Raw genomic sequence first — 20,948 nt, 5'->3', positions numbered from 1 at the left:
TTTTGTCTCAATAGTGTTTTTAAAAACTATTGAACTAGCGACTCATTTTGAAATGACGGTTTCTTTGCAGCCATTCCACCCCGTAAGCTCGTTTTCTGCCACGTTCGAAATCGATGAAGAGGGTCAACCAGGCTCCGGATCGAGCGGTCAGTTGGAAGCCACGTTTCCATCGATCTGTAGCTTTTCGTTCGCGAAAACATGCTAAGAATTGAGAAAAATAGTTTTTAGACGAATTTTTAACTTTGAGACGAAAAATCCAATGTTAATTTGCATTTTTCACGCAGGTGCTTCTCCCGATACAAATGAAACGGTGACACCGGCCGAGGGAACTCAATCGACTGCACCGGAAGTTGCCCAATTCAAGGTGGACCGTCCTTTCATTGCAACGGTTGTGACCAAGGGAAAGATGTCGACCGACATTTTGTCCGCTTACGTCGTCAAACCATGAGCATATGAGGAACTGAAAATCACGTGGCAAGCGACGAGGGAGAGTCTGAGAATGTTAATGGGATTTTTCGTACGGACAGAAAATAAATGCACAGTCCTAAGATTCATTTTTGGCAGAGCTCTTTCTTCACTTCCTGTTGCCCCAATTTTTTTCCAGGGCAGTCATTTCAGGCAAGATTGATTCGAACTGAAAAAAACTAACTTTTGCTTCTTATTTCGGGTTTCTGCAATGTTTATTTCAGTTTGGTTTCGGTTCGCACTTTGTTGAACGAATTTTTTTTTCAATGAAAGTAATAAAATCGAGTCTTCACGGATGATGAAAATACTTAACTGGTTCGCTAGAAACTAGTGAAGAAAAAATGTTTTTTCTTATTTTTATGGTATTTCGTAATCGACTCCACTTTTGGGGCTGTCGGCGATGAAATATTGGCTTGTTTTTCACGAGGTTTCGATATCACTTGACATTTCGATATATTTTTTACCATCGGATTTTTATGGAGTAGGCCACGCAGTCAGAAAGACTCGTTTGGCAACGATTTTTAGTCAAAATCGGGAGAAAACTATGGCAGAGTTCTCAAAATTCTGGAACGATTCGAGGGAATTAAAATACTGAAATACAATCCGAGAACAGTGAAAAAACACACTTTTTTCTGTCGCACTGCTTACGAGGAATTTAAAAAAAGGGTCGAAAATTCACTGAGGCGATTCCGAATTTTATGAAGGGCTTTTGTATCGCGAAATTTGTCGCGAGCTTGAACCATTTCTCCAGAAGCGTTGCAAGAACCGGCACAATCAGAGACGACTTTGAAAAAGTATCGAGTCGATTTTTTTCGATGGCTGTGGGGTGTCAGGGCGATAGACGCGTGAGCTTCTTGATAAGACTACTTGGACAATATTTATGGGGAATTTCGACACCTCATATCAGCTCCAGTGAAGATTAATGTTGCAGTAGTTTGCTATAGAGGCCTGTCCGAATATCACTAAAACTATAATAATTTATCGTTGATTTCTCAGCGAACAATACTCGTTTTCATGAAAGCGATTTGGACTGCATAAAAAGCTGATTTTTTTTCGATTTCAGTTCAAACGGACTCGAGTTTCCGTTGGTGCTCGTTGCCCCGTGCATCATATCAAGAGGAAAAATGCGTTTCCGTAAGTAACGAAATACGGTTTTCATAGCCGACGTCACATATAATAAATTGATTGCTGATTCCAGACAAATTGCAAACATCAAAATGAAAATGAGAAATGTTGTAATTGGCCGGAACAACTTTGCTCCGTTTAATATCGGATTTTTCATCAAACATTTTCTAGCTTTTGGCATGACGTTTTCAGAAAAATTAATTACAGTTTGTTATTAATTACTGTTGGAATACTAGTTATCGGTATCGTCACGTTGTACGTGACGACTTCAGCTGTAGTTCCAACTCCATTTCCTCAGATTTCTATACAGCTTGGAGCAACGAAACAAGGTTCAGGACTTTCCGAGGAAGCGCCAGCACTTCCAGTAATTTCAATCGAAATGGCTGACAAGATGCCCGTCACGAAAGTGACCAAACTTGCTGTAATTTTAATGGAAATTACTGAAAAAATGAACGAAACTCGGCAGCTCGACCAAAATCGTCCTACACCTTCAAGAAAATCGTTTAGGAGATTTCAAGGAATTAAAGAAGAAGGTCTGCAGCTGGTCATGGATTTGTCGAGAAAGTTTATGACCTCAATCATCAAGGTAAATTTGTAGCGCAGCAAATCAAATTTCTAATAGTTACTCTATCGTGACATATCGTATAATTCTGATATTTTCAATTATTTTGAAAATGAAAATTTATCTCTTGCAGCATATTGGATTTCGTGAACGCGTTGTTTACTCGCCTTTGACCTATTTCATTCCCGTGACTTTCATGTCTTACGCGAGTGGAGGAAACGCGAGAACCGGATTCCTGAAAGCACTCGGAGTTCCGGAACACAAGACGCTGATGATTGAATATGGCTATAAAGGCTTCTGGGACCTATTGGCTGTGAGTGTGAATTCGATGCTTTTTAATATAAAAATATAGAACTCGATAAATCAATATCTCGCAATCGAGCTTTCAACGTCAAAATTGGAAGCATTTCAATGTTAAAAAATGATTTTTCTGAGTGAAAATAAACTCGAAAAATAATTGAACTTGTTGCAGAATTATGGTGTTCACATGAACGCGACAATACTCGTTCCACCAGGTGCCACGTTGCAAGATTTTTTCACCCTTCAGGTCCTGGCCGCGATGAATGCGACGATCGAGACAGCTGATTTAAAAAAAATCGATCCCGAATGTGAGAAGACTGACTCAGCAGCTAAAGATTCCTCCAACATTCTCCGATTTCACGTTATTTCTAAGTCATTATTCTACATTCGTAAGAAGTATAACAGAAAAATCTCATTCGTTTATTCAGATCGTGGCGAGCGAGGCTTGGCTATTCGAAGCGATATAAATTTCAAGGCAGCTTGGAAGACCGAATTCGATTCTTCACGAACCTCAAGACGTCCTTTTTATCCTCAAATTGGGGCTCCTTTCGACGTACTGACGATGTACACAGTCGGTCGTTTCAGAATCGGCCGGTTGGACGAATGCAAGGCCCGGTTCATCGAACTTCCTTTCCAAACCAAGGTTGGACCTTTCGAGACCCACTTTTTCCTCACGTACCAAAACCTGTCTCGAATTCGGTTAGAAATTCTCGAAAATTCCTTTCGAAATTTGTTAGCTTCCGAATTTTCCCTTCAGAACATCGATTCTGTTTACCAATCGATTTCAGTTTATCAATCGTTGTAAGGGCATTCATAGTCAGGAACGTATAAAAATCGAAATATCATTCGAACGTCTCTCGACGATTCTTGTCCACAGAGCGATCAGAACAGCAATGAGCCCGACAGACTGAGCATGTTCGTAATACTTCCGGACCCGAGTGCACCCAATGATCTGTTCCACACAGATTCTGATATGGAAAACCTCGTAAAAATCGATCGGATGAGCAGGTTCATGAACAGCACAGAGGAAGATGTCGAACTCTACCTCCCGAAATTCCAATTCAAAGAAAGCCAGTTTGTGAAGAGACAGGGGCTGCAGGTTGGTATTTTCCGTAGAAAAAGCATTCGCTTCAGTAATCAAATCGCATGAGATATTATTCTTACGAATATTATTTCTTGTGCAGGAGATGAATCCCGATTATTTGGGAAACTTGACGAGCATCTTCGAGGAAGTCGTCGAGCCACCGGAAACGTTATATTTCAGCGAGTCTTCAGGCCCAATTTTGTTGGAAATCGACGAAGTTGGCTCACGCGCCGCCGGATCGGATGGTTGGTCGAGACTCCTTCATTCTTCCCTGGTTGCATGAACAAATCTATAAATTCCGAGCTTTTTTATTCGTCCAGTGGACCAATACCGATGGGCCATTACAAAAGTTTTTAAAATCCATAAAATTGTACTTGTATTTCAATTCCAAAGAGTTGTCAATGAAAATGTCAGCTGAGAAATGACCTGATGATAGAAAATACTGACAATAGTACAAAAAAAATCTAATCAAATGTTTTTTTCTATGCAGATATATTCTACGACAAAACGGAACATGCGAATCGAAATCGAAGTACTCGATCGACTGGAAAGGAACTCACTCGGTTCGAGGTCGATCGTCATTTCGTTGTCATCGTCGGAACAACGGGGAGACGTCGCACTGAAATTTTTTTTGCTCACATCCGCAGAGGAGTATTTTACGAATAGTTCGTTTCAACTGTCGAGCCTACTTCTACTCCTCTTGCATATTTAACCTTACAATGTATCGGTAAATAAAATGAAGAAATAATACAAAATTGTAATGATTTATGTGCCGAGAGTCTTAGGATTGAGCGTGCGACGTTGTACATTTTGACTCAGCAACTTTCTGGTTTTTATTATCAAACGCGATGGGCTGGTTTTAACAAAAATTCCGAAATTTTTCGGACATATTTTCCACTTGATACGACAATTTTTTGATATACGCGCGTACTGGGGCAGGTACATGATAAGTTTCGGTACTTTAGGCGTTATTGATGGAAAACTTTGTCATTTTGGGGTCTGCTCGATTGAAAGTCGATTGTGATAAATTATCAATGGTTTGGAAAATTATTGGAGCGTGATTTATGCCTGAGATTGAAAAGAACCTTAAACTCGTTGGTGCGACCTTGAAACACTCTTTGGGAACGTTGAAATGGGAGAAAATCATTATTTAGACAAAATTTACGGGGAATTCGGACACCTCGTATCAGCTCCTCTGAAGATTAATGTTACCGTCGATCGTTAGAGGACTGTATATGGGTATCAGCGATATGTATTTACTTTCAACAGAAATAAACCATTTTTTATTTGAAAGCAAGCAATATTCGTTGGTGTGACTGCGATTTAGTCTGCATAAAAGGCAGATTTTTTGGATTTTTGGTCAAACGGACTCGAGTTTTCGTTGGTGCTCGTTGTCCATGATGTTACGAGGAAAAATGCGTTTCCGTAAGTAACGAAAAAATACAGTTTTCACAGCCAAGGCCACGTGATAAATTGATCGCTGATTCCAGAAAAATTGCAACCATCAAAATGAAAATGAGAAAAATGTTGTAATTGACCGGAACAACTTTGCTCCGTTTAATATCAGATTTTTCATCAGACATATTTTCGAGCTTTTGGAACGACGTTTTCAGAAAAATTAATTACTGTTTTCCGTTGGAATACTAGTTATCGGTATCGTCACGTTGTACGCGACGAGTTCAGCGGCAGTTCCAACCCCATTTCCTGAGAAATCTGTACAGCTTGGAACAACGGAACAAGATCCAGGACTTTCCGAGGAAGCGCCAGCACCTACGGTAATTTCAATCGAAATGGCTGACAAGATGGAGCGGGATCGACAGTTCGCCGAGGATCGGACCGCGCCTTCGGTAATTTCAATCGAAATGGCTGACAAGATGGAGCGGGATCGACAGCTCGCCGAGGATCGGACCGCGCCTTCGGTAATTTCAATCGAAATGGCTGACAAGATGGAGCGGGATCGACAGCTCGCCGAGGATCGGACGGCGCCTTCGGTAATTTCAATCGAAATGGCTGACAAGATGGAGCGAGATCAGCAGCTTGCTGAAGATCGAACTGCACCTCCGGTCATTCCGATTGAAGCACTCGAGTATGGCATAGAAGAAGCTTTTCAGAACTCCACAGAAGTGCCAGTTCCTTCTGTAATTTCTATCGAAATGGCTGAAGAGATGGAGCGAGATCGACAGCTCGCTGAAGATCGGACCGCGCCTCCGGTAATTTCTATCGAAGAGGCTGAAGAGATGGAGCGAAATAGACGAATCGCCGAAAATCAGACTGCACCTTCAGTATTATCGTTTAGAGGATTTCCAGGAGCCAAAGAAGAAGGTCTGCGGCTGGTCATGGATTTGTCGAGAAAATTTATGACCTCAATCATGAAGGTAAATTTGTACCGCAGCAAACCAAATTTCTATCGGTTACTCTATCGTGACATATCGCATAATTCTGATATTTTTTATTATTTTTAAAACGAACATTTCTCTCTTGCAGCGTATTGAATTTCGTCCGAGCGTTATCTTTTCGCCTTTGACCTTTTTCATTCCCCTAACTTTCATGTCATACGCGACTGGAGGAAACGCGAGAACCGGATTCCTGAAAGCACTCGGAGTTCCGGAAAACAAGATGCTGATGATTGAATATGGTTATAAAGACTTCTGGGACCTATTGGCTGTGAGTGTGAATTCGATGCTTTTTAATATAAAAATATAGTATTCGAAAAATCCATATCTCGCAATCGAGCTTTCAACGTCAAAATTTGAAGCATTTCAACGTTAAAAAATGATTTTTCTGAGTGCAAATAAACTCGAAAAATAATTAAACTTCTTGCAGGATTATGGTGTTTACATGAAAACGACGATACTCGTTCCACCAGGTGCCACGTTGCAAGATTTTTTCAGCCTTCATGTCCTGTCCGTGATGAATGCGACGATCGAGACAGTCGATTTAAAAAAAATCGATCCCAAACGTAAGAAGGCTGACTCAGCAGCTAAAGATTCCTCCAACATTATCCGATTTCACGTTATTTCTAAATCATTATTCTACATTCACAAGAAATAAAACAGAAAAATCATACTCGTTTTTATACAGATCGTAAGCATGGCGAGCGAGGTTTGGCTATTCGAAGCGATATAAATTTCAAGGCAGCTTGGAAGACCGGATTCGATTCTTCACTAACGTTAAAACGTCCTTTTTATCCTCAATATGGGAGTCCTTTCGGCGCACAGACGATGTACACAGTCGGTCGTTTCAGAATCGGCCGGTTGGACGAGTGCAAGGCCCGGTTCATTGAACTTCCCTTCCAAATCAAGGTTTGAGCTTCCGAGACTCACTTTTTCCTTCCGTTCGAAAACTTGCCTCTAAAATTTCTTTCAAAATCCATCATTATTTGAATTTTCTTTTCAAAACATCACGGTTTCAGTTTATCAACCGTTTTAAGGACGTTGATCGACAGGAACGTGTAAAATTCGAAATATCGTTCGAACGCCTTCGGACGCGATTCTTGTTCACAGAGCAATCAGAGCAGCAATGATCCCGACAGGCTGAGCATGTTCGTAATACTTCCGGACCCGAGTGCACGCGACGATTGGTTCCAGAAAGATCTTTATATGAGAAACCTGACAAAAATCGACCGGATGAGCAGGTTCATGAACAGCACAGAGGAGGAGGTCGAACTCTATCTCCCGAAATTCGAATTCGAAAATCTAGATTTTTGGAACAGAAAGCAGCTGCAAGTTGGTATTTTACGTAGCAAAAGCATTCGCTTTAGTAACCAAATCGCGTGAGATACGATTCTTACGAATATTATTCTTTCTGCAGGAGATGAATCCTGATTACTTGATAAACTTGACGAGCATCTACGAGGAAGTCGTCGAGCCACCGACAACGTTATATTTCAGCGAGTCTTCGGGCCCAGTCTCGTTGCAAATCAACGAATTTGGCACAGGCGCCTACGGATCGACTGGTTGGTCGAAACTCCTTCATTCGTCCTTGTTGCATGACCAAACCCATTATTCCAAGCTTTTTCATTCGCTCATTATGGACAAGTAGTGGAAACATTACAACAATTAATCTGATATAATGCTTTTTTTCTATCCAGATATATTCTACGACAAGACGGAACATGCGAATCGAAATCGAAGTACTCGATCGACTGTACCGGGAGTCACTCAGTTCAAGGTCGATCGTCATTTCGCTGTCGTCGTCGGGACCACGGGAAGACTTCGAACTGAAGTCTTTTTTGCTCACATTAACGATTACGCGATATTACGATAGTCGGTTTCATCCGTCAAAGCTCCTTCTACTCCTCTTGCATTTACCCTTACAATGTATCAGTAAATAAAGTGAATAAATAATACAAAATTTTAATGAATTATGTGCCGAGAGTCTTAGGATTGAGCGTGCGACGTTGTACGTTTTGACTCAGCAACTTTCTGGTTTTTCTTATCAAACGCGATGGGCTGGTTTTAACAAAAATTCCGAAATTTCTCGGACTTATTTTCCACTTGATACGACAATTTTTTGATATACGCGCGTACTGGGGCAGGTACATGATAAGTTTCGGTACTTTAGGCGTTATTGATGGAAAACTTTGTCATTTTGGGGTCTGCTCGACTGAAAGTCGATTGTGATAAATTATCAATGGTTTGGAAAATTATTGGAGCGTCATTTATGCCTGAGATTGAAAAGAACCTTAAACTCGTTGGTGCGACCTTGAAACACTCTTTGGGAACATTGAAATGGGAGAAAATCATTATTTAGACAAAATTTACGGGGAATTCGGACACCTCGTATCAGCTCCTCTGAAGATTAATGTTACCGTCGATCGTTAGAGGACTGTATGGGTATCAGCGATATGTATTTACTTTCAACAGAAATAAACCATTTTTTATTTGAAAGCAAGCAATATTCGTTGGTGTGACTGCGATTTAGTCTGCATAAAAGGCAGATTTTTTGGATTTTTGGTCAAACGGACTCGAGTTTTCGTTGGTGCTCGTTGTCCATGATGTTACGAGGAAAAATGCGTTTCCGTAAGTAACGAAAAAATACAGTTTTCACAGCCAAAGTCACGTGATAAATTGATCGCTGATTCCAGAAAAATTGCAAACATTAAAATAAAAATGAGAAATGCTGTAATTGGCCGGAACAACTTTGCTCCGTTTAATATCGGATTTTTCATCAGACATTTTCGAGCTTTTGTAACGATGTTTAAAGAAAAATTAATTACTGTTTTCCGTTGGAATACTAGTTATCGGTATCGTCACGTTGTACGCGACGAGTTCAGCTGCAGTTTCCACCCCATTTCCTGAGAAATCTGCACAGCTTGGAGCGACGGAACAAGGTCCAGGACTTTCCGAGGAAGCGTCAGCACCTGCGGTAATTTCAATCGAAATGGCTGACAAGATGGAGCGGGATCGACAACGTGCCATAAATGACGATAATGTGCCCTCTGTAATGTCCATCGAAGAGTTCGAAAAAAGAAAACAAGGTCTCCAGCTGGTCATGGACCTGTCGAGGAATTTGACGTCCTTGATGCTTTCGGTAAATTTTGAGTGCAACAAAAAAAGTCTACTAGCTCAAAGATCTGGGACTTTTTTTTCCAACAATTGATCATTCTTTCACTCAGAGATTCGAAATGCCCCTGGACTTCGCTGTTTCGCCCCTGACTTTTTTCATCCCCGTGACTTTTCTCTCCTATGCAAATGGGGCCAAAGCGAGGCGCAGTTTTTTAAGCGCCCTGGGAATCCCGGAAGGAGACATGTTGACGGTTGAACTCGGCTATAAACACTTTTTGGACAAGTTGGCTGTGAGTAAAAATTCAAATGTTTTTAGTATCGACACTGAATGTTTGTTTTTGAAAATCCAAAAATTTCATCTCACACAATTGAACTTCAAAATTTCGAGCATTTCAACGATAAAAAGTGCTTTTTCTGAGTGAAAATAAACTCGAAAAACACTTAAACTTCTTGCAGAAATATGGCGTTCGCTTGAACACGACAATTCTCGTTCCCCGTGAAGTCACATTGGAATCTTCTTTCAGCCTCAAAGTCCGAGAAATTTTGAAGGCACAAGTCGTGCCTACGTATTTGGGAGAAATTTATTACCAAGGTGAGACTCTTGACTCAGTCAAATTCCTCCGCCATCGTCCAGTTTCATGTTTCCAATTCATTACTTTCTATTCACGAGAAGTGCGGCAGAAAAATCAAACTCATTTATTCCAGCTCGTAAAGATAGCGAGCCAGGGGTCGCTGTCCAAAGTGTAATCGATTTCCAGGGAACCTGGAAGACTGGATTCGATCCCTCACGAACGACGAAGCGACCTTTCTATCCAGAATTCGGGAATGCTTTCGACGCTGAGACGATGTACACGGTCGGTCGTTTCAGAATCGGCCGGTTGGACGAATGCAAGGCCCGGTTCATTGAACTTCCTTACCAAATCAAGGTTTGACCTTTCGACTGACTTTTTCCTTACGTACCAAAACTTGCTTCGAGCTCGGTCAGAAATTCTCCAAAATTTCTTCCGAAATCTATCAGCTTTAGAATTTTTATCTCAGAACATAACGATTCCAGTTTTAAAATCGTTGTAAGAAGATCGATCGACGTATAAAAATAAAAAAATCATTCGAACAAAGCTCTTCGGACGATTCTCGTTTACAGGATAATAAAAGCAGCAGTGAAACCGACAGGCTGAGCATGTTCATAATCCTCCCGGACAAGAATGTATCCAGCGATTGGTTAATAAAAGACACGCCCCTGAGAAATTTGACGAAAATAAATCTGATGAACAGGCTAATGGAGAGCGAGGAGAAGGAGGTGGAATTGTATCTCCCGAAATTCGAGATCCAAAATCAGAAATTATTCAATAGAAACGATCTGCGGGTCAGTATTTACCGTTGAGAACGTCTCTGTTACAAAAAACTAAAATTCTTGAGGGACAATTTATGAAAAACAACTTTTTCTTGCAGTACTTGGACCCCGATTATTTGATCAACCTGACAAGTGACCTTCCGAAAATAGTCGAGCCGTCGAAAATTCTGTATTTCAGTGACTCTTTGACGATAGTTCGAATGAGAATCGACGAACAGGGTCAAGAGAACTTTGGATCGAGTGGTTAGTCAAAAGTCACGAATTCGTTCCTATTTTAAAATCGAGTCAATCGAATCTGAGTTTATTCTGGAATTGTACCGATAATAGTTTCAATTTACGTTGTCAACGGTAAGAAAAAAGTTTGACCAAGTGTTCTTTCCTATCCAGAGCTGATTCACGATGCCGTGAAATCCGTGACACCGGGTCGAAATCGCCGATCGATTGCAGAGGAAGTTGCGCTGTTTGACGTGGATCGTCCTTTCGTTGCGATCGTCGGAACCACGGGGAGCCTCCGCACCGAGGTTTTCTTTGCCCACATCACCGGCCATTTGATGCCATAGTTCATTTCGTGTTTCGAAAGCCCCCCCCCCCCCCCGAAACTCTTGATCGACGGTTCTCGCAGTCAATTGCAACATGTCGTTGAATAAAGTGGAGATTCGCTAAAAAATTCAAACGAAAATTGATGTTACGAGAGTTCAAAGTTTGACTAAAGACTCCGAGAAGTTGGCAAGCACCGTTGGCAGCCACTTTGTACTTGGAAGCACGAATAAAATCGTCGCCTACTTTCTGCTTTTTCCTCATTCAACGCCTGCCCGATTTTCCTCATAATTTCAAAGCTACTTAGAATTATTAGTCATCCGGCACGATACTTTTTTGATGGATTATGACACATTGTGAGGAAAGTCTCGTTCTGAAGTCTGTTTGAGAAACCGTGGCCCAGTCAGGCCTTTTCGACGGTTGAACTCTGAAAAGCCTAAGGCCCGATCCACGCCGTCGAGCCCCTTGAGATTTCGAGCACGCACCAGATCGACTTTGTGCAAAAATATCGCAGCGTGCTGGGAGCTCGTCGAAAACGAAGGGTGCGCACCGAGCCTAAAAACGTGTGCGAGCCTTCGCGGGAACTTGATTTATAACGCAACTTTGATCAATATTGATAGGAAAGCTTAACTCTTGACTCAACTGCGATAAATTGTAACGTGGTTTAGAAAACACGAGAAAATATGGGGATAAACATCTGCGATAAGAATAAGGAACGATAATAGCGATGATTCGGTCATTCAAATGGCATAAAAAGCCAACTTATTTGGCTTCCAGTCAAAACTGTCTCGAGCTTTAGTCGCCGTCGAGGAGTCTGCCTGCAAGTGAAAAAAGCCAACTTCGAAAATCGTTGAAAACAGTTCATTTTTCATGAAGAAAAAGAAAAACTGATTCTTTTCTATGGATTGATCCTCGATTAAATGATGCCTCGAAATGTCACTCCTGGGAATTCGTGCGGCAGTCAAGGAGGGCGGATCACGAAATAAAAATAATCCGGATTTGATGAAATTTGGTGATAACATTATTTGGCATCAAGTATACAAATACAATTTTTTTCCAAATTTCTTTACTACATGGTTGTCGAATGATTGAGCGTTAAATCGAAGTTTTTATGCACGAGATGCGTAACTGTATAAACTCTGTGCTTGTACACGTGAACTTTAGTGTTCGATTACTCGAGAGCTATGTGGTAGAAAGATCTAAAAAAATGTATATTGTTTTATACATTTTTAAAGAATACATTTACCAAATTTTATTAAATTCTCATGATTTTGAAATTCTTAATATTTTCAACATGGTTTAGCATGGCAACATTGTATCGTCGCGATCCACCCTCCTTAAAAAGAATTATTTACTCAAAATGTGGACCTCGTGATAAAAAAAGTTCCACAAAACTCGGTTTCGAGGGCGAAGAACATTTCTCGGTGATGAAAAATATCGACGGGCGCACTTGTACAAATATCGGGACTGTTATCGCTGCGCCACAATCATTTAAAAAATGAAAATCGAGCTGAATTACGATAGTTTATTTCTTACGAAAGCAAACGAAGACTTTGGATTTCACTGGTTGAAAAACTTACTGCGCAGAATGAGGGAAGAGTACAAAAATTCTGAGCCCGAAATTTTTCGGTAGCAACGCCAGCACCAAGAACGACGGCGTAAAATACAAAATTTGAAGCGTAGTAAGATGTCATACGACTGATGGCAACAATTGAGCAAATGTTTGTGATCTCACTTCGAACGCGAGAGCGTTGACCTCAAATATTTTGAAAGTTCGAGCCCCGATCGGAGTCGAATGTTTTCGATAGTTTGCTTCTATCTGACCTCGAAGAACGTTCAAACACAAATTTTTCATCGGTTGCCCACCTCGGTGGCTTTCGAGTATAAACGAAATTCGGTCCTACAAATTTGGAAGTAAACTCTCGACGGCGATCAGCTCAAGCACGATGTCTAACCTCACAATCGCTCTTTGCCTGGCACTCGTCGCTTCTGTGAGTATCAACGGAGTCCGGAGTCACATTATTCCGTGTTTCGAGCTTGGAAAGCAGTAATTTATCGAAATTTTCAAAAGCAAAATATCGGATTCGCTTGCACTGAAATATTTTTACATAAAAAGATCATCAAAAGTTTTTACGGTGAAAATTCACTTTTCGAAAACTGTTGTAGACTCACTCCGCGCCTTCGAGCGGTCCAGTGTCGGAAGAGGAGTTTGAAGCCAAATCAAAATGCATCGATGACATAGCACGAACGTATAGAACGTTGCTGAGCCAGTATAAAGCCGATGCAACCGAGACCGGTAGCGTCAAACTTTCGGTAAGGAATTCAAGCGCTCGAGATCACGATGAAATTGAACCGACTGATTAAGAACTTTCGATAATTTCGTTTCGTGCAGCAATGGCGAGAAGAGGGAGTGCCCGCTTTCGCGAAGCTCGTAAAGAAGATAGCGGACGAAGACTTGAAGCTCGATGACGATCGTTATCCATGCGGCAAAGAAGTGAGTATCGCATTGAATATAAAAATTCATCTCGAATAAAAATACTCGGCATCGAAATCCGAGTCGAAAAGTTTCGTCAGCATCTTCCACCATTAGTGAATGAACTTTCGTTCATTGGACTTTGGATCAGACTTGCAAAAGATGAAATTTCATGGCGAAGCTTTCGTCGCACCGGAAATGTGAAACCTGGCATTGGCCTGCCTCCTAATCCGTTTTTTCTTCCAGTACAACGACGAGGTGAATCGTTTGTATGCCGAGTGGTCCCTTTATAAACCGGGAAATGGTGACAGAAAAATCCAAGTCATTTTGTACAAGCCTGGCGGCCCTGAGAGACCTGATTTAGGTGATTGGAAAAAATGAAAATTATAAATTAAACGATGTTGTCCGAAAAATCACAGTTTTCAAACTCGTACATTTTCTCGAAGTTCATAAAAAACGAAGTGGGCGCTAGCACAACGCCGTGCTTTTTTCCCGGTGCTGATGGCCCGCCACGCCGATTAGAACTCGTTAATTAATTCCTTTTTCTAATTATTTTTTACAGGCTGATTTTTCTTGAACGATAATCCACAAGTAAACATCGACGAAATTTGCAATGCCATGCCACGACGGTTCTATAAGGCCTCGCCATGCTGTCGCAAAGATGTAGTTTTTATATTTATGTAAAACGATTTTTACGAGTGAAGTTCATTAATTATCAAACATTTTTAAGATAAAAATTCACCAAAGGTATGAAAAAAGAAACTGTCGACCGATTTGTCGTCGAGCAACAGGCTAGAATCGTCGGAATCCAAAATACGAGGGTGGGGTGAAAAAATAAAGTAATCAAAGTGTTTATAAAATTTTTAGTATCGTCGAGACAATAGACTGTAGCAATATCGAGAGTGAATGGTCCATTGGGAGGGGTCTTGAATCCAAAACCTTGGAAGGTCTCAGGATGGAGGAAGACGCGAGTCCTGAGGCTGGATAATTTTTGTATTATTATGAAATTGTCAAAAATACAATTACTACAGCAAAGATTTTTGCCTCGTTATTATTCTCCTTCGACTTTCCCCCTTTTCTGGAGGTTTTCACAGCTCGTTTCTCAACCGGAAGTAGAAGAGTCGAGAGTGGAGGGACGTGATGCAGAATCGAGTGGAAGGATGTTGGTAATCGATTGTGGAGTTTTCGATGGAAAGGCGAGTAAGTGGAAGCTGGCAAGTTGGAGAGAAAAGCTTCGTTTTTTTCCTTCTTCTCGTAGGTATAAGGAGCCACTTATTCGCTTGTCGCAACGTCAAATCGACTCTTGCCCAGCCGAGATGACTGCTGATCTTCCGCTTCATTTTTCGTGCTCTTTAGTTTCTCCATCGAAAGTGTATTTCCTCGCATTTGCTTCTCGGCTTTCGCAGCTTATAACCTCCCCGAGTTTCCCATAAACGGGAGCTTCGTGTGTGACCCACTTTTTCCGATATTTTCCAATATCGATAAAACTTTTTCCCCCTATCGGGCCACTTTGTATTTATTTTCCACTGAATAAACTATGCATCCTTTTCGTTTCTCTCCTGCCCTTGCGGCCCGCTCCCTCGGAGTTTCGCATTCTTCTCAAAGTTCTCGTTAAACGTTTATTCCCGCGTTTATCGAGAATTTGCGTCGATCGAGTCGACCGAATATTGCCAAAGTTCATTCGTTTTTTCCAGATTCCTTTGCCAATCGATTCTGACATGCAATCCCGATTATTGTCGGACGAAAGAAAAGTTTGGTGAACCGAACGAACCTCGAACTCGGTGGACTTGGTCAAAATTTTCTTTCTGCTCTGACGCAATATATCCGCAGTCTCGGATTCCAAAAGCAATCTTTCGATCTCCATCGAACAATATTTTCATTCGTATTGAAGGATAAACAGGAGGGAAAAAAACCTGGAAATCCGATCGCGAATAAAGGGATTCCGATACACGATAAAAAAAAAAATAAAAAAATATAAAAAAAAAAAACTCGTGAGTATTATGGCTCTTCGAGGATTTCGATGGGATGCCATTAGTGTAATTAAAACCGAGAAAAATCGAGAAGAGAAGAGTGTAATCGAATGGGAAAAGGACGAGGACCGAAAGCACGCTACACTTTTGTCTTCGTTGTTGCAAGTATAGAGAACGAAACGATTTCCTGTAGGGACGGTGGTGCTGGCCTGAAGGGCGCGGGGACGGGCAGGGGAGGGATCAAAATAAAAAAGGTGAGAAAGCACGTTTGCTGGAAGCGGCGTTTCCGTTTTTCATCGAGTCGCAGCATAAAACCGGCGTCACGAGAGCCTCAATACCCTGGGGTATGAGAAGCGGAGAAGAAAGAGAGAGAGAGAAGAGAGAAAAATGAGAAAATAAAAAGTGCGGAGGAGAACGAGAGAGAGAAAGAGGGTGGAAGGTTCGTTTAGGCCTCTATTGCAGTCTCCACCAGGTAATTACTTACACGAGGGAAGTGAAAGAATATAGATCGAGGCTTCCGCACCGGATATTTAAAGGGGATGACGGCGAGACGACGCCGCGTAAGCGGATATATCGGAGCTCGTTTTCTTCCAATGAAACAACAAAAAATGGTGAAAAATTCTTCTTTTAAGGAAGATCATGCGCTACTTGCGATTCGAAAGAGCAGCTCAACTTTTTCAAATTTATTCTCGCAATTATTAAAATAATGTGCAACTTATTTTTTGGGATTGATCAATTTTTAATTTAATGATGGCCGTTCAAATACTTTCGTACTAAAATCGTCGAGCAAAATGTGACAATATTTTCTATTTGTATGCTTATAAATATCTATATTTTAAACCAGCTCGCTCATGCTGTTTGCCTCGTTATTCTTTTTCCGTTCCCAAGTGATTTTCACCGATAACGAGGCTTGCTCGAGACATCATTGATACCTAAAAACATTCTATTTTCTTATTCTCGTTTTGGCTCTTTAAGGTATTCCTTCCATGAACCCGAATATTCTACAAATAACTGGTTTCAAATGACATTTATTTAAATTTCCGGTCAGGTTATCGAACATTTGATAAAGAATGAAAACTTGAAAAATCGTTAAATTTATACGGGAGCTTATGGAGCTTATGGGATCATCACTGACATTTCTATTCAGTAATTCATATATTAAATAATTCTAAATTCCGGATACAAACTGTCTCACAGATAGAAAAAAATGTAAGGAATCCATAATAACGACGATAAAAATAAAGGGTTACCGAACGCTTAAAATAAATATTTACGATAAAAGTTGAAAGTTCTTAAGGTCAAAAGAAATGTGAGGAGATTGATCGGTGTTCGGGGGGCAAGCCTCGGAGATCGCGGGCACTTTTTCATCGACGGAGTGCAGACGCTTGGAAATGAGCTGTCATAAGAGAAAAAGGGGAGAAACTTTTATAAAATCTATTAAGCGAGTTCGGGTGGTGGAAAAATCGTGGCTTCGAAAGCAGCGTGTTCGATTTAAAGAAGAGCGCTTCGTACCTGCACGGATCCTCGGAAGTTAATTTGACGGAGGAAAACACGTTCTTATTGATTAACAAAAAGGAGCATTTGGACACGGAGGATTGGACGTCGTCTCGTGTTTTTTTGTTCGCCGACGCGGGCTCTCGAGCGTTGGAAAAAGGGGTGGGAACGACGGAAAGGATCGTTTGAAAAATCGTAGGGGAAACCAATTTTCTACGCCCGCGAAAATTATTATCGCTCGTTCACGTCGGTAAGTCTCCTGCTCGGGATGGAACGAATCGTAAAAAAAGGCGAACGTGTCTTCGTGCCCGGGTGTGGCATTGAAAGTACACACCGACACAGCCTCCCGCGGGCGCGTGTCGACCCACACAAAAGAGGGGAAAGAGTTGAAACCGTGAAAAGAAAGGGAGCTCGCTCTGGTCGAGAGAAAAACGAGTTGAAGTGACGTGTAGAAGCGCGGCGCCGTATTACGCTCCATGGACGAACGCCCCGGGAAAATCCATCGGCAGTTACCTCCTACGAGTGGATCAGTCTTCAGGATATGTACTTCCCTGCTCCTCGCACGAGGGCTTTTTCGCAATATTTTTCATCCCCTTTTTCCTCCGATCAGCAGGTTGAAAAAGCGAAGAAACTAATAGCACACCTTCGGAGGGAGTTTCCACCCGGAAATACTCGTCAAGGGTGATTAAATCGAGGGAATCGTGCTGATGAGCCGAGGATTCGATCGCGTCGGCGAATCTCAAACGAGGAGTAAAAATTGAGCAAATTTTCGTTGAAACCGCATCGGAAAACTAAAATCTTTCGGGAATCCTCGAACCGCCGGTCCAAAAACTCGACTCGAGAAGAAAGGCTCCGTATGCGGGGGATGAAAAACGTATTTTAGCATGAAAAATAGGGGCTGGAGGGCTCGGGAAGGCGAATGCACTCGGGAGATGATGCGACGGTCTCGGAGTCCGAGCAGCAGGAAGCGGGGAATGCGGGAAAAGGACTTTGCCACGTCGGCAAAGGATCTCGAGCGTACTAAAGCTCTGTCTTCCTCCAGGAACATATCCTTAAAACGAAGTGGTGGTTTGCAGTCGTACGAGAGAAAAGCAGGTCCGCCCGTCGGCGGCTCTGCTTGAGAAACGCGCGCGGAATCGAATTTTCTCACAGTTCGATGAAACCTGCCACGAATGAGAGAGCAAAGGGAGCAAAGAGAATCGATGCCGGATTCACAGCATCGCGAGCGCAGTCCTTCCAACTGGCCACAATCACAGCCGCGCGAGGGAGGAGAAAATAAGAAGAGAAACGGGAAGAGGCAACCGGAAGGACTCGAAACCGGAAGTCGGCGGACGAGGAGACTCTTGATAAGGAATCGAATTCTTGAAAATTGAGAGGCTCTGTGCGAGAGAGCAAACACGAGAAAAGCGCGATGCGAGCCATCAAAGTTTAAGCGAAATTTTGTTGACTCGATGAAAAAAAGGAGTCTCGGTCACAACAACGATTTTCGGGTTGAAAATGAAAGCGGAAACTTCTTCGTTGTTGAGCCATCGATATATGTTTGTTGAGGATTAAGCAACACGCGAGTCGAGTGCGAGGAAAGTGGCTTGATTACTCGAGGCGAGAAAACGAGAATAAATTGAGTTCGTCGACCCCGTCCGCGAAATTCACGAGCTATTTCAGGCGAGCCGAGGGCTTTTAGGGTCGTTGGCTTCTGTCGCGAGGGTGGAAAAGAGTGGGACAGATTTACGGACATCGAGGATGGAAATACCGTTGAAAATTGCTGCCTCAACGTTTAACGAGTTTGAAAACTGGACCAAGAATCCAGTCGATCGGTTCAGTACTGACGAAATATTTGAAACGGCGTCTCCGACCCCCATCCTCGCGTCGCACATCGAAATAAAAAAAGAAAACCATGGGACGTTGATTTTCGCTCTTCGACCGCGAGTTCCCAAGGCTTCGAGTGCTCGCTGCCAGTTCTCGCGATGTCGCGGGAGCCCGAAGGCTCCTCTTTCCAAAATTGACAATGCAAATCGGAGCAGGATTTCGAGTGACAGCTCGTTTGAGAGAAAAAAGCAAGAGAAAGTGTTACAATTTGTATTAGCAGGGCCAGAAATGCCCCCTTCAGGCTTTAAACCCTCTGAAACTGGCAATTTCCTCAACGATCGATCGCGGTAGTATCGATAGGAGAAAGTGAGAACTCGTCGAAACAACGCGGTAAGGAAGCGTCAATTTATTTGGAGGTAAAAAGTGCGAATAGCAGCACAGCGGCGTTACGGAAGAGTTTCTTTCCCAGAAACGTGGCATATTACGTAACGATCACGATAAATTTCTATGGCGTATGTTTTTAGTCGACGTGGAAGAAAATGGAGGTTGAAAAAATAGTGTACGAGGAGGCTGGAGGGTCGAGAAAAAGCAGGACGAGAAAAAAACAAAAAACGAAGTGAAAAAATATCGCGGGGAATGGGTTCCAGTCGGATCGAGATAGTGGCTGGTAGTCCCAGCTCTATCCACCACTTTCCACGAGGGAAATTGAGTGGAAAGAGTAATATATCGGGTTTTCACGAAACGCCGGTGGCCACGCGCGCTTCATCTCACCATCGAATGAGAAAGAGATAAAAAGAGAGCGGAAGAACGGGCGAAAGGAAAGCTCCTACAGTCGCTCATCCCGAGGCTCTCTTCTCACCTACATTTTCATCCCCAGCTTTGTTCGTGTGTACAACTAAAAATATATACGAAAGCATGTACTACACAAAACACGTGACACTGTCTCCAGTTTCCTTCATATAACCGCGCGCCCGTACACACTCCACGCTCGGGAGATTTTATTTTCGACGGAAGAAGCCAGAAATGGAGCTCGCTGACCCGGATGCCTTGGAATATCTTCGCAGTCCTCTTCAGACTGTTAAACCTTTTTGTTATCATCTTTTCTCGATCCACGTGCATCGATGCACGTAATATATTTATTTTCCGATATGAAAAAGCATCGTTTCGAACGGAGATATTGTGTTTGTACTCCGGGATGGGCAAGCACTGTTTTATCTTCTTAGAGAAATACACGCGCACACGAGCCATTGATATTCCAACGTTCTGCATATCCAAGAAAAAGGAATATTCATCGACGTCAGATGTGCCTGAAGTATCGAATATGAGGGAAGCTTTATAACTCACGAAGATTTTCCAGGGGTATCGAGTTTTCAGGGGTTTTCGTCATTTTCATTCCAAGCGGAGAGTGCATGATCTTCGCTTATTCGTGTTCTTACTGCGTCAGCGTTGTGAGAGTATCGCCAGAAGATCACGGCAGGAGAGTTGAAAGTTGTAAAATCTTGGCTCAAATGACGTTGAAGCTGAAAAATATAAATCTTCGGTTTTTCAAATTTCAATTCTTTCGATCGAATATCTTCGATGAGAAAAGCTTTCGATATTTTAGCGGGTGTGCGTAGATTCCGCGTAGGTGAATATGTTATTCGGATGGGAGTGCCATTATGAAGGACGTTGGTGCAGGTCGCCCGGGGGCGCTGTTTTTCCGTATCCGTTTGTTTCTCATTTCCAGCTCCCTGCTCGTGTTTTATGATTTGTTTCAACAGCGCAAGAGCGATTCTTCTATCGTTAAAAACAAAACGTATAAAGTTCCGCTGTACGCGGAAACAATTTTCTCGAATAAATTCCCGACTTGACTCGTCGTTCTCCCCCGTCGTCTTCCTTTCTTCCTCATCTCCATTATTCAACGAATCCCTCATCGATACTCTCGTCCGCTCATCGTTTGCATCGCACACTCGCATAAAACATCCCATCATATTTCAACCGAACGTTTTTATCCGTTGAGCAAAACGAAAAGCTCCAAGCTTTTGTTTTTCCAGCTTTTTTCATCGCTTCTCTTTCCCTCCTCGTTATAACACGCGTCGCTAATATTTATCGTTGGGGTTACGCAACTTTTGCGCTATTGTTGGCGGGCCGTGGACGAGCCAGAGCCACAAGGAGAGAGAGAGAGAGAGAGAGCTCGAACCGGATGTGACACAAGAAGTGTCAGCCCCGCAGCAATATGGCCGACACATTATGTCCGAGCCGAAAGTGCACGAGCTTTTAACAAGCCGGACAGAA

At 42.3% G+C, this 20,948-nt stretch overlaps 1 protein-coding gene across 6 annotated transcripts in view; it reads right to left on the bottom strand.

The window, feature by feature from the left end:
• The window catches only part of LOC122414553 (Down syndrome cell adhesion molecule-like protein Dscam2), a 115,027-nt gene that overhangs the window by 29,372 nt on the left and 64,707 nt on the right, over positions 1-20,948 (bottom strand). The gene's annotated exons all lie outside the window — the stretch shown is intronic.

Source organism: Venturia canescens, chromosome 8 (assembly GCF_019457755.1).
Source record: "Venturia canescens isolate UGA chromosome 8, ASM1945775v1, whole genome shotgun sequence".
NCBI lineage: Eukaryota > Metazoa > Arthropoda > Insecta > Hymenoptera > Ichneumonidae > Venturia > Venturia canescens.
The sequence above is the reverse complement of the archived record's forward strand: the minus strand, read 5'-3'. Positions and strand labels throughout refer to the sequence as shown.